This window comes from Bos grunniens, chromosome 26 (assembly GCF_055505025.1).
Source record: "Bos grunniens cultivar Pamir isolate PY7600 chromosome 26, Bosgru_T2T1.0, whole genome shotgun sequence".
In the NCBI taxonomy this organism is placed as follows: Eukaryota; Metazoa; Chordata; class Mammalia; order Artiodactyla; family Bovidae; genus Bos; species Bos grunniens.
The window spans coordinates 22,611,946-22,624,935 of NC_141190.1; the positions used below are offsets into that span (position 1 = coordinate 22,611,946).

General features: G+C 41.3%; 1 long non-coding RNA gene and 1 pseudogene across 3 annotated transcripts in view; both read left to right on the forward strand.

Moving 5' to 3' along the window:
• Positions 1–12,990, forward strand: part of LOC147344207 (uncharacterized) — a 39,406-nt gene that overhangs the window by 13,615 nt on the left and 12,801 nt on the right. The window contains exons 4-5 of one of the 3 annotated variants that reach the window (XR_015155228.1): positions 8,089–8,268; positions 9,192–9,346. The exons of the other annotated variants lie outside the window; for them this stretch is intronic. This is a non-coding gene — a long non-coding RNA (uncharacterized LOC147344207). The remainder of the gene's footprint in view (positions 1–8,088; positions 8,269–9,191; positions 9,347–12,990) is intronic. 3 annotated transcript variants of the gene reach the window in all.
• LOC147344208 (cytochrome b-c1 complex subunit 10 pseudogene) lies at positions 11,670–12,112 on the forward strand (annotated as a pseudogene).

The following is a 12,990-nucleotide window of genomic DNA, read 5'->3' on the forward strand; positions in this document are numbered from 1 at the left end:
CTATCATAGTAAAATATATAAAGAGATTTGTCAAATGAACCCCATCAGATCCAGAAATCAGTAAAACAATTTCCCTGTCTTAAAATGCTTACACAAACATACCCCTAACACACACAAATTCAGACACATACTGTAAGCAACACACAAGACCATTAAGACAAATCTAGACTTTTATAGAGATTTATTTTTTAGGGGTCATTCTTTGCATTTTTACTGCCCTAAATTTCCCTCTTCAAGTCACAGCAATGCAGAATTGAGCTTTCTTTCTTTTTTAGTTTTGTTTCCAACCAAGTCTTTTGTACACTTCTGGAATTTAAGCCACCTATGTTACCGCTACTTATCTATAACACCATTGCTTTGAGGGATTAAAGCAGGTTTCTTGTAATACACTTAGATCAAGAGTTATCTGAGTTGAGAAGAATATCCTGTTTGAGTTGGGGCTGAGGAACCTTTATTTTTTTATTTTTTATTTATTTTTTTTGATCTTGAGTTGTTTTGATTTCCCCTGAGAGCAGTAATCTTCAGCAAGTGATATTTTTAAAAAGCCCCAAACACACCACAAAACATTCCAAGTGATTTTAACTTCTGAATGAGGTTGGGCTACCTGAGTGATTCTCTCTCTTCTCTTCTTTGGCAGAAAGGATTAGAAACCTCCACAGAACTTGCTCTCTATTAAAGTGGAGTGCTGTGCATTCATTGGCAAGAGGTGAATTGTTTTCAGATTACATGCGAAAGAGTGTGTGTGTTTCTTTCCCACATCAAAGACTTGGATGGAAGCAGTTCTGAGTATTGCCAGGGATGCAAGAATTGGTGCTAAAGTGATTAACAAAATTGCTTTCCTGCAAAAGAAGCACAAAACATTACCTAGGGATTAGAGGAGGAGAGGGCAAGATTAAAGGTGATGTTGAATTTTGGGTGGAATATCTTATCCATCTTTTTCAAATCATGCTTCAAGGATTCTGTGGCCCCTCCTTAAGGAAACTGAACAAATCAAAGTCTCGCTTTCTCAAGTTTTGTACATGGGGCGCTGACAAGGTAAAATTAAAACTACTAACACAAGTAGCACTTACTTGTGACCTCCATATCTTTATCTCACACTGCAAATACATTTTGAATGTATTTTATTCAGCACACACCAGCAACCCCATTGACCAAAGACTCTTTCATTTGTAATTGGTTTGTGTGTCACCTGTTGGACTTCAGTGCTAGTGTTTTATTGAATTTCTGAAGTTGTTTGGTTTTAGTAAATCTTGATTAGTATTACGTTACTTTTTAAAGGAACTTTCACAGTTGAAACTTTCACCTAACCAAAATGTAAAAATAGAAAAAAAAAAAAAAAAAAGCCATAGAACCCATATTCTAAATAGTGAAAGAAAGATCACACAGCAAACCTCAACAATTCCTAGTTTAGGATATTATTTTAAGGGGTCTCTCTGAAATGTACTATGACATTCTTTGCCACTTGTTTTTTTTTTCCTCTCTCTCTTTCAAAAGCTGAATGTAGGCCTCCCTTCTTCCAAGAAGTCTTCCCGACTTTAGTGTCCCAGTCAGAGTCAGGCAGAAACATATAGGTACATGTAACTGTTCTGTATGAATAAACTTTTTCTTCCTTCTTGGTTTCTTCCTCTAAAACATTTAAGTCCAGGGACTTCCCTGGTAGCCTAGTGGTTGACTTCACCTTCCGATGCAGGGGGTATGGGTTCAATGTCTGGTTGGCGAACTAAGGTCCCACATGCCTCCTGGCCAAAAAACCAAAACATAAAACAGAAGCAATATTTGTAACAAATTCAATACAGACTTAAAAAAATTAAGTCTAAAAAAGGAATAAAGCAATTACCTGGATAGGTAGAAAAAACATAAAGTTGAATGTACTAGCAAAATAAATTCAGAGCAATATATATAGTATGATACCATTTACCAAAAAATTTACAAACAAAACAGTATCATAATTCTTTAGGGACCATATATATTCAGGTAAAGGTAAAAAATTGGAACAGAATTATACACCTCAAACTCATGGTAATAGCTGCCTCTGGGAAGGAAGGTGGGAGATTTGGAGGGCCATGATGAGAGGGAATTTTCACCACATGTGTAATGTTTATTTCTTTTAAATTTTCTCTTTAAAAAATTAAGATGATTCACTTACACATAGTTAGGGCATGAGAAGTGTCACTGAAATTCTGGTCTAAAAGACACGCCTAATGTATGGGGGTTTTTTTGGTCTGATACTATGTCTCTATAACAATAAAACCTGTTTCAAATTGATTAAATAATTCAGAATAGTTGTGACCTCTTCCTCTCCCACAATAATATCATCCTCATAAACAAATGACCTGTGGTGATGGACTTTATCTGTGTGTGTATTCTGTAGAGTCAGAACACACGGTTGAGTCCTCGGTAAAAAGAATCAATAGGTGAATAAATAAATAAGCACTGTTTGCCTGCCAGTTTGTGGACATTTTCATTTTGAAGTTGTTTCTCGAGGTTGTCTATGTGATTTCTCCGCTTTCAAGAACTTGTTGAGAACAATCATTTTTTTATCTGTCTTTCCTTTGGGGTCCCGTAAGGTCACTGGCCATAAGATAGCTGTGAAATTTGACATTGTTCCCATTTAAATGCTTTACTCCAGCAAGTGCAAGACTGTGGATGCTTCGGTGTGGGGATTGCCATGGCCAGGCTGGTCCTGAGACTCGCCAGCCCTCCAGGCTTCAAAGCCTGTTATCCTTGATCTCACTAAAGAATGTTTTTGAATTCTATGTCCATCTAGTGGTTGCCTGCAAAGATCTACTTGGCTTTTTCTTTCTTCCTTTTCTTTCACACTTGATCAGTGAGATTCGGTTTGTGATGGGGGTTTTGCCCCCCTTGGTCTTTAATTCTTTCACAGGTGGTTTCAAAGTGTCTATCCTTAGCCCCTGCTTTCTATAAACAAGCAGGAATTCATGAACCGCAGTTACTGATGGCTCCCCTCACAGAGCAGTTCTCTCACTTTGAAAACAGACTGTTTTGTGGACAGTAAAGTACAGTTCTTTTTCATAGATGAGATTAGAGACTTGAGGGGAGCTCGAAGGAGGGGAGTTCCTTCCTTTCTCTTTTTTTATTTTTTTAAACTGGAGAGCCTTTGTGTTGTAACTCATTTTAACAAACTCAAGAACTTATTTTACACTCAGTTGCACTGGTTAAAGATGACACGGCACTAAGTAGAAGATGCTGGAATTTGCTGATTTGCTCATTAATTCCAACATCTCCAGCATCCCAAGTGTAAGGCTAAGAGTTGAAGATCAGGTGGTGACAGAGCCAATGTGGTTGCCTATCTAAGGGATCAAATTATATCAATTCTACCTAAGAATGCTGATGTGCCACGGGAGGTTGACATTTTCTATGCCATTAAATATTCTTCAACAATATCATTTTAATGGCTGCATAGCATTCTACTGAGTAAGATGGACCACAATTTACTCAACCAAGTCCCCAGTAGTGAAAATAGGTGTTTCCAATGTTTTGGTATTATAAAGAGCACACCATACTCACATTCTTGAGTTTGCTGATAAATTCCTAACAGTGAAAATGTGGCCATAGGGCGTATACATTTGTTGAAGCTTTGAAGATCAGCATTCATTTTAAAATTCCCTTAAAAAAAGGGATTGGAGGACAGAAGGAATTGCTACTGCAGCTACACACTTAAGATCCCAAGCAAACTTCTACTTAATCAGTTAAGAAATTCCCTCACACAATGTAAGGAAGGAGTGGGCATTGTCTATTAGCTCTCTAGCAATTCACCTTTCACCATTGACCTACACTGAAACCTTCAGCTTAGGAAAAGAATGTAGACGGCTCTTACGGAAGGCTTGATTCAGTGGTACTCAGGGTGCTATAATAGTCGGTGTGTGAGCACTTTCATCACTGTACTTCACTACTGGATCCAGAACCAATCAGGATCTCTTTCACCTTGCTCATTATTGAAATATGATGCTATCTGTGGGGTGGAAATTGCTGAGGAATAACAATCAAGAAAATAAGTTCAAGAGGAGGAATCATTCAGGACTAAAGACGAAGGGTAGCTTTCTCCCTTCTGAACTGCCTAATTATTAGTTGGTATAGCCTATGCCTTGGAAATCCTGGATAAATATTAGATTATGTGGCTTGCTTGCTCACATACTTTGCCACCCTAGGCTTTGTGGTCAATACAAACCCCTTTGCCTTGCACTCAATATTCTGGTTTACCCAGCCCTCTCTCCACCCTTAGTGCCCAAGCAGGAAACCTTCCTTTCCATCCAAACTGAAACTATGTGCTGTGTTCCAAACATGCAGCATATATTCCAGAAGGACCTTTGAGTTTGGCCCAGATAGTCTGGATTTGAGCCCTGGCTCTGCCATTTCTTTTCTAGGTGACCTTGGGCAACACATTTAATCTTACTGAGTCTCAGTTTCACCATCTGTAAATTAGGGATGGCAAAGCCTGTTGTATGTTAAACTAGATACCAGCATGTTAGAGAAGTTGCAATGTGGAGTGGGCAGAATTTGATAGGTGACATAAATGTCTTGTTTATCCTGGCCTCTAAACATTTGCTCCCACCTATTCTCTTTCTAGAAAAGTTCTCTCACATCTGAATCCCACCCACTCCTCAAAGCAAACTCATGTTTTAGCCCTCTTGCAAGCCCTCCCATGAAAATCCTTAGCTGGTAAGACTCCCTGATTAGACTATTCATTCCACATGTCAGTGCTTCTAAATGGACTCTCTCCTGGGGCAATTTTCAGGGACTACTGATGCCAATTTTGCCCCAACAACAATCATAATTAATGCATACTACTTTATGCCTACAACAATAGCCTATAACGTCAACAGAATGGATATTATTGTTATCATCATCCCTGTTTCTCAGAGATTCAGAGAAATCAAGCAATTTGTCCGAGGCCACAAAGCTAGTGTAGGCAGAACTGAAAAAACGGAACTCAACTAGACTGATTACAAAGCTCACGCCCTTGGGACTTCCCTGGTACTTTAGTGGCTAAGAATCTGTAGTCCCAATGTAGGGGGCTCGGGTTCGATCCCTGATCAGGGAGCTGGATCCCACATGCTGCAACTAAAGATTCTACATGCCGCAACTAAGACCTGGCACAGCTAAATAAATAAATATATTTTTAAAGAAAAACAAAGCTCATGCCCTTGACCTCACACAATAAATCCTGTCTCTTTGTTGTTGTTGTTCAATCGCTCAGTCATGTCCAACTCTTTGTGACCCCATAGACTGCAGCACACCAGGCTTCCCTGTCCTTCACCATCTCCTGGAACTTGCTCAAACTCATGTCCATTAAGTTGGTGATGCCATCCAACCATCTCATCCTCTGTTGTTCCCTTGTCTTCCTGCCTTCTATCTTTCCCAGCATCTGGGTCTTTTCCAACAAGTCGGCTCTTTGCATCAGATGGCCAAAGTATTAGAGCTTCAGTGTCAGTCCTTCCAATGAATATTCAGGGTTGATTTCCTTTAGGATTGACTGGTTTGATCTCCTTACAGTCCAAGGGACTCTCAGGAGTCTTCTCCAACACCACAGTTCAAAAGCGTCAATTCTTCAGCACTAAGCCTTCTTTATGGTCCAACTCTCTCATCCATACATGACTACTGGAAAAACCATCGCTTTGACTATGCCAACTTTTGTCAGCAGAATAATGTCTCTGCTTTTTAATACACTGTCTAGGTTTGTCATAGCTCTTCTTCCAAGGAGTGAGCATCTTTTAATTTCATGGCTGCAGTCACTGTCCACAGTGATTTTGAAGCCCAAGAAAATAAAGTCTGTCACTGCTTCCATTGTTTCCCCATCTATTTGCCATGAAGTGATGGAACCAGATGTCATGATCTTTGTTTTTTGAATGTTGAGTTTTAAGCCAGCTTTTTCACTCTCTTCTTTCACTTTCCTCAAGAGGCTCTTTAGTTCCTCTTTGCTTTCTGCCATAAGGGGGGTGTCATCTGCTTATTGAGGTTATTGATATTTCTCCTGGAAATCTTGATTTCAGTTTGTGATTCATCCAGCCTGGCATTTCGCATGATGTACTCTGCATATAAGTTAAATAAGTAGGGCGACAATATACAACCTTGACATATTCCTTTCCCAGTTTTGAACCAGTTGTTGTTCAATGTTCAGTTCTAACTATTGCTTCTTCTCCTGCATACAGATTTCTCAGGAGGCAGGTCAGGTGGCCTGGTATCCCCATTTCTTGAAGAATTTTCCACAGTTTGTTGTGATCCACACAGTCAAAGGCTTTAGCCTAATCTGTGATCCAGTGGATGTTGGCAATTTGATCTCTGTTCCTCTGCCTTTTCTAAATCTTGCTTGAACATCTGGAAGTTCTTGGTTCACGTACTGTTGAAGCCTAGCCTGGAGGATTTTGAGCATGACCTTGCTAGCATGTGAAATAAGTGCAATTGTGCAGTACTTTGAACTTTCTTTTGCATTGCCCTTCTTTGGTATTAGAATGAAAACTGACCTTTTCCAGTCCTATCTCTTTAACTGTTAATGGACATTTGTCTCTCTCTGAAGTAGTATTACTGTTGAATTTTAGGTCCTTGCCTAAAAAGAAAATGGTTGTGTTCTTGGGCAGAGTAACCACCTAAAGAAATTTATTTAGTGTTTGCAGAGGCATGAAAGACATGTGCATGATATGCCAGTTCTCAGGGAAATGTCCCAGGTGAAAACTTTGTATAAATTATTTCCCTGGGACTCAGACTGAAAACTGGGACTTTGGTGGGAGGATATCTCTTCCCTCATACAGCAAGTACTTGCAACTCAGAGCAGCCCTCTTAGAAGTGGTTCCCCCACTGCACTTGCTGCCTCTTAATTCCCCCCTGCCCCACCCCTCAAGGTTCAAGAGCTTCTGCTCAAGGGAGTCACAGGTGATCTTGACTAGAAAAGATTGTAAGGGCTATCCTATCACTTTATGGTCCTCCTGCACACCGGCATATCTCCCTAGCTACACATTTCATTCTCTGACAGCTCAGTAGACATTCTGCAGACTTAGGGAAAGTGTGAGTCCCCAGTTACCTGCAATCCAAAGCAGAGACGTGTCTTCAAAATACCCCATCACTAGGTCAGCAACAGCCTTCCATCCAGAGTGTTGGACTACTTATTGCAAAAATCCCTGGAAGCCACATGAATCTTGATTGGTCTGTTTCCGTCAGTTATGTTGAATGCAGTTGCTCATCTCTGCCTTGCTCCTGCCTTGGGCACTTGGGCATTAAATTTGCCAGTTGCTTCCAGATTTGTTCAATATACGTGTATTGAGAACTACTTCCCAGGTACCTTGCTAGGCACTAGGGGATAAAAAGATAAGGGATAGAATCTTCTCACTTAATTTTTTTTTTTTAACTGGAGTTGATTTACAATGTCAGTTTCACACACCTGTATATGTGTGTGTGTATATATATATGTATGTATATATATATGACCTCCCTGGTGGCTCAGACGGTAAAGCATCTGTCTACAATGCAGGAGACCTATATATATACATATATATATATATAAAATTGTTCATATTCTTTTTCATTATAAGTTATTAAAAGATATTGAATATAGTTCCCTGAGCTATACAGGACTTTGTTGTTTATCTATTTTATATATAGTAGTTTGTATCTGCTAATCTCAAATTCCTAATTTATCCCTCGCTAGAATCTTTTTCTCAACACTGTTTTCACTGAAAGCCACACTTTGTTACAACCAACAAACATCAAGTCAGCAATGAACCCCAAGTCACACAGAGGCAGTTTGTGTTTGTAATCTTGCTGTTTTCTGAAACCAACAGGAGCATTAACATTAACACAGCAATGACTTAATTATATCTAATTTCTCTGAGTCAAAAACAGGAGTTTGATCTCAATTCACATACTATTCTGGTAGGTTGTTACATATAACATCAGGCATAATATGCCTACATGTTTATCCACACTGTCTGGTAAAGCCCTCTCTCCCTTTTCATGATGCTGCTACCTCTAATTCTCCCACACCCATCATTCTGTCTCAAAAACCAAGACCTCAAAGATCTCTCCTCCAAAGATCCTAGCCTTAAGACTTACACATTTCCCCTTATTTCTCAACAGTACCCACACCTCCCTAGATGTTCTTTAGCATAACATCAACTCAGTCAAATGAGATCAACAAATATTTACAGAGGAGGAAGGAGAGACAGATGGGGAAGGGGACAGCTGTGATTACTGACCCATCCTGCCCCAGCTTTCCCTCAGAGTGGCTTTGGATACAAGCTCAAAGCAGCAATTAAGGTAAAAGTCTAATTTCTTATACTTTGCTAGAGACCAGCAATGAACAATTGGGATTTGAAATTTAACTATCACTTACAATAGCACCAAAAAAAAAATACAAATACTTAGGTATAAAATCTATCAAAACATGTACAGGATCTATAGAAAGCCACAGAACACTGATCAAAGAAATAAAAGAAGATCTAAATAAATGGAGTGAGATTCCATTTTAGAAAGTCAGTATAAAATATCAATTGCTTTCCTATATGCCAGGAATGAACAATTGAAATCTGAAATTTTTCAAAAGATACTATTTAAAAGTTTTGTTTCAGGGCTTCCCTGAGGCTCAGTGGTAAAGACTCTGCCTGCCAATGCAGGAGACACAGGTTTGCTCCCTGATCTGGGAAGAACCCACACACTGTGGGGCAACTAAGCCTGTGCACCACAATTACTGAGCTTACGTGCTGCAGCGACTGAAGCCCAAGCGCCCTAGAGCCCACGCTTCACAACAAGAGAAGCCACCACAATGAGAAGCCCGCGACCACAGCTAGAGAGTAGCCCCTGCTCACTGCAACTAGAAAGAAGCCCGAGCAGCAGTGAAGAGCCAGCACAACCACAAATAAATACATAAGAGTCTTGTTTCTTAGAGTCCCTTGGTTCAGGTGATGAGCTCATTAAATTGGTGGCTTAGCAATTTCAACTTGACTGTGTCCTTTAGTCAGAAATCCTGGGGTTATAGAGACTTTTCAAGGAACAGCCCAGATCTCATCTTCGATCTTGAGTCAAAGCTGTCCTTTGAGGGATTCTAATCATCCCTGGATTCCTCTGAGGCACTATTTGTCAAGTCGTTTTTCCCCTCCAAGCCTCTTTCATTTAGGCAGCCACATCTTCCCCACAGGCACCCATTCCTCATTTTCAAATCTCCCTGCCTCTCTCGCCTCCAGCTGGTTCCTGAACTTTGGTCCAGCACTTCCAAAGGCACCTCCACCCTCCAGCAAGCCATCCTGCCCTGTGTCCTGTTTCCCAGCTGAAGTTTGGCTTCTCCATCCCTCACTCTTCTCCACCTCCAGCTCCTCTCATGCTCTTCCCCAGGGTGCAGGTCAGTCCTTCAACAGTGTACTTACCGTGTTTAGTTTTCTCTGAAACAAATATTTGCATATGTGAACCCCACATTTGCCATATGGTTTTTCCTACTTCCCAGCCAGTGGAACTCTCAATTTCATATATATTTTGGGAAATGAAGTTTTCCCCAGATGGTTTCTCTAAAGCACCAAAGCAAGGTCAGGGTTTTATGCATTCCTTCAAAGGTTCTGGGCAGAGGTTAGAATTACTTGTGTTTTCTTGGTCCCATCAGCAGTTATTTCATCAGTACAGCTGATAATGGGACACAACCTGGCTCATTCTGAGCTAGAAACACACCAGTGTTTGAGGGAGATGTTGAGCTATAAACTGGTGTCCCCAGGGAAGGGATAGAAACCTGCCCAGTTGCTCAAATAATTTTAAACCAAATCCCTTAAGAATATTTCCTCAGGGAGAGAAAAAGAGTATGAATATTAGAAAGATGATGAACCAGGTGTGCCGAAAAGGTTTCTCAGTCATTCTGGGCCCTAGAAGGGGGTGGGGGCAGCCTTACATCTCTACTGGGAAACATATTTCCCCCTTTTAAATCAGGAAAGAAAAAAACAACAACATAGCCCCAAATAGAGAATGTTTTCTTTTGTAACTGGAAGCAAACATCACTGATGGCTTTAACAGCTGCCTGCCAACATGGCCTGAGAAGCAGGCAAGCTCAAACATTTTTTGAGATCAACACATGTACAGACATACAGTATATTAGGTCAAATTATAAATCCAGGAATAAAAGAACAAATAAACAAGTTTCAGCTTTCTCTAGGCTTTCTGAGTCCAATACCAGCTAAATTAGACTCCGAAGCAGAGAAATCTAGCTTCCAAGAAGGCAGGTCTCCCAGGAGTTCAAGTCAAACCTCCCTCTGGTAGGAAAAGAAGGTGCCGTTGTAGATTAACTGGCTGACGGCTGACCAGGTCCAGGCTGACAGCCCTGCCTAGCGGGGGCTTCCCCGTGTCTTAGCCTTACAGACCCTGAGGATGTCTGCCATTGACTTGATCTTTGACCCCAGTAAATCATTTAATGTGCCATGTGCCTCTGTCCATATGTTCATGTTCGGATGAGAATTCCAGCAAGTCTGGGTGTGCCACCCATTAGGGCTAAATCTCTCCCTTTGGAGCTTCTAGGAAGAAACCTATGGACAGCTGCATTGCAGAGAGCCAAAGTGCCTGGACAAACCAAACTGAAATGCCTGCAGACAGTGAGACCAGGATTGCCTAAACTGCAACTAACAATCAGAAGGACAAATCTGTTCTCTGGTTATCAAAACTGACACAAGACTTTTGCGATAGTTTTGCCTTAGCGCAAGAAAACCACTTAAGAGTCATAGGTGGGAAATATTGGATTATTCTTCTGATCCCACCTCTATACTAGTTAGGTGACCTTGAGCAAGTCCATTAGTCCAAGGTTCTTCAGACATTAGTCAGTCATGAAATCAATGAAATAGACTAGAACTAAATATTTTTTAATGAAGTCAAGCTGAACAGAAAATATCAGTGTTTAGTCCACAATAAGTTAAGCTCCATCGTATGTGTGTGTGGACGCATGTTTTCTGGAGTCATGAGAAATAAAAATTTCCTACTGTGGGTAACAAACAAAAGAGCTTCCCACAGTGGCTTAGACCATGGGTTTTGATTTCTTCATCTAATGAATCAAAGTCATTCATTTTATACATATCTAGACAGTCATATTCATACACACACACATATATGTATAATGGGCACCACAGTGTCAGGCACAGTGGCATATGACCTATCCAGGGACAACAAGGCCCTGTCTTCCTCGAGCCTCAGCTAGCAGGGAAGCCAGTCATAAAATAATTACATAACTGTTTACCATTGTATGAAGAGTGTATGTAACACCAGGTTCATAACCTGGGCTGTAGGGTCAGAGCCAGCCTTCCTAAGGAAGTGACAGAGAAGGGGGCAGAGAGGGATGGAGGCAAAGAATGGGGGTGGGGATGGGGTGGAGGTAGAATTCCAGGCAGAAGGCCCAGTAAGTGTGAGAAGAACCTGAAGGTTGAACAATGTCAGCTCTACCTCAGCAATTTCTATGAAGACCACGTGAGATGACCATGGGAACACTTTGTAAACTATGGAGTGTTATTCAAATATGGTGGCTTATTATTTAAAACAGTGATTATAAACATGCCTTAAAGATGAGTTGAGGGACTTCCCTGGTGGTCCAGTGGTTAAGAATCCACCTGCCAATGTAGGGGATGTGGGTTCGATCCCTGGTTGCTGAACTAAGATCCTACATGCCATGAGGCAACTAAGCCCTCGTGGCTGCAATGAAAGATCCCGCTGGCTGCAACTAAGACCCGACACAGCCTAAATAAATTAATTAAACACACACACACACACGCATATATATATGAGTTTAGTTTCAGCAGGCAGCCACCAGGTCGAGGGTCACCCTGGGCTGGTATGGCAGCTCCGTGATGCTGAGCAGGCCTCTGGGCCCCCACGACTGACAGCTGGCCCAAAAGTGGATTCCCACAGCAGGCACCAAGGGGCCTGTGTGGGCCACTTACAGGGGCTGATTCTGGACCGGGTACCCTACTTCAGTGGCAAGTTTAAGAAAAACGATGAATGAAAATGACCCCTCCTCTGGCATCTGGTGGTACTGCCTCCTTCCATCTGAACAGCTGAACCTCGAACAGCTTAGTCTTTCAGGATGGCCCTCAAGGAAATCCACAGCACGATTTAGACTTTCTGTGTGAAAATAGCTTTGGTGTGTGAACACACACAGCATTAAACCTTGCTCTGAAACCTGCCCACAGGGACAAGCTCATGCTGGGACTTGGTTACCCTGACTGCAGTCCCAGGGGCTTGGGTCACCGGGGAACTCTTTCAACTCCAAATTTAGGCGCTCTCCCAGTAACTGGCAGAAATGGCTTGATTTAAAATGTTTAATATAAAATATCTGCACAATGTTTTTCTCTCTCACTGCCTTAGCAAATTACTCCATGACTTAGTGGCTTAAAACAACAAACACTCATTATCTCACAGTAAATATATATGTAAATAAATATACTGAGCTTAGTTTCCTTTATTAATCCACTCAGTGACTAGTTGAATAGTGCTTAATGTCAGATATGGTTCTAGATTCTGGGGTTACAGCAGTAAATAAGACAGGACTGCTGCCATGGAAAGGTTCCCTTTCAGAGACAGAGAGACACCAAATACAACAGTGATTTCTGAGAGCCGTAAAGTGGGGCAGAGTCATAGGGAACAACGGAGGTAGAGAAGGTGCTCCAGGTAGGAAAGCAGGGCTCTCTGAGGGGCTAACAACCAGATCTGAATAAAATGAGATCAGCCACATTCTGACAATGTGACCTTCGCAACATCACCTAACATTTCAGGACTCGGTTTCCTCATCTGTTAAATAAGGATACCTGTACCCATCTCTTGGGATTTCCCTGAGGATTATCTTGCCTGAGATAAGGAACTCAAGGCCTCCAGTACAAAGCTGAGCTGGCATTAAGAGGCACTTCATTGCTAAATAATTGAGTGTCTACTGATCTGTTGTTCGAGATATTAGGAATATGTTTAGAAAGATAGAATGACAAGGAGGAGAAAGTAGGTCTCCTATTTTCAGACCAGGCTGGACAAGCC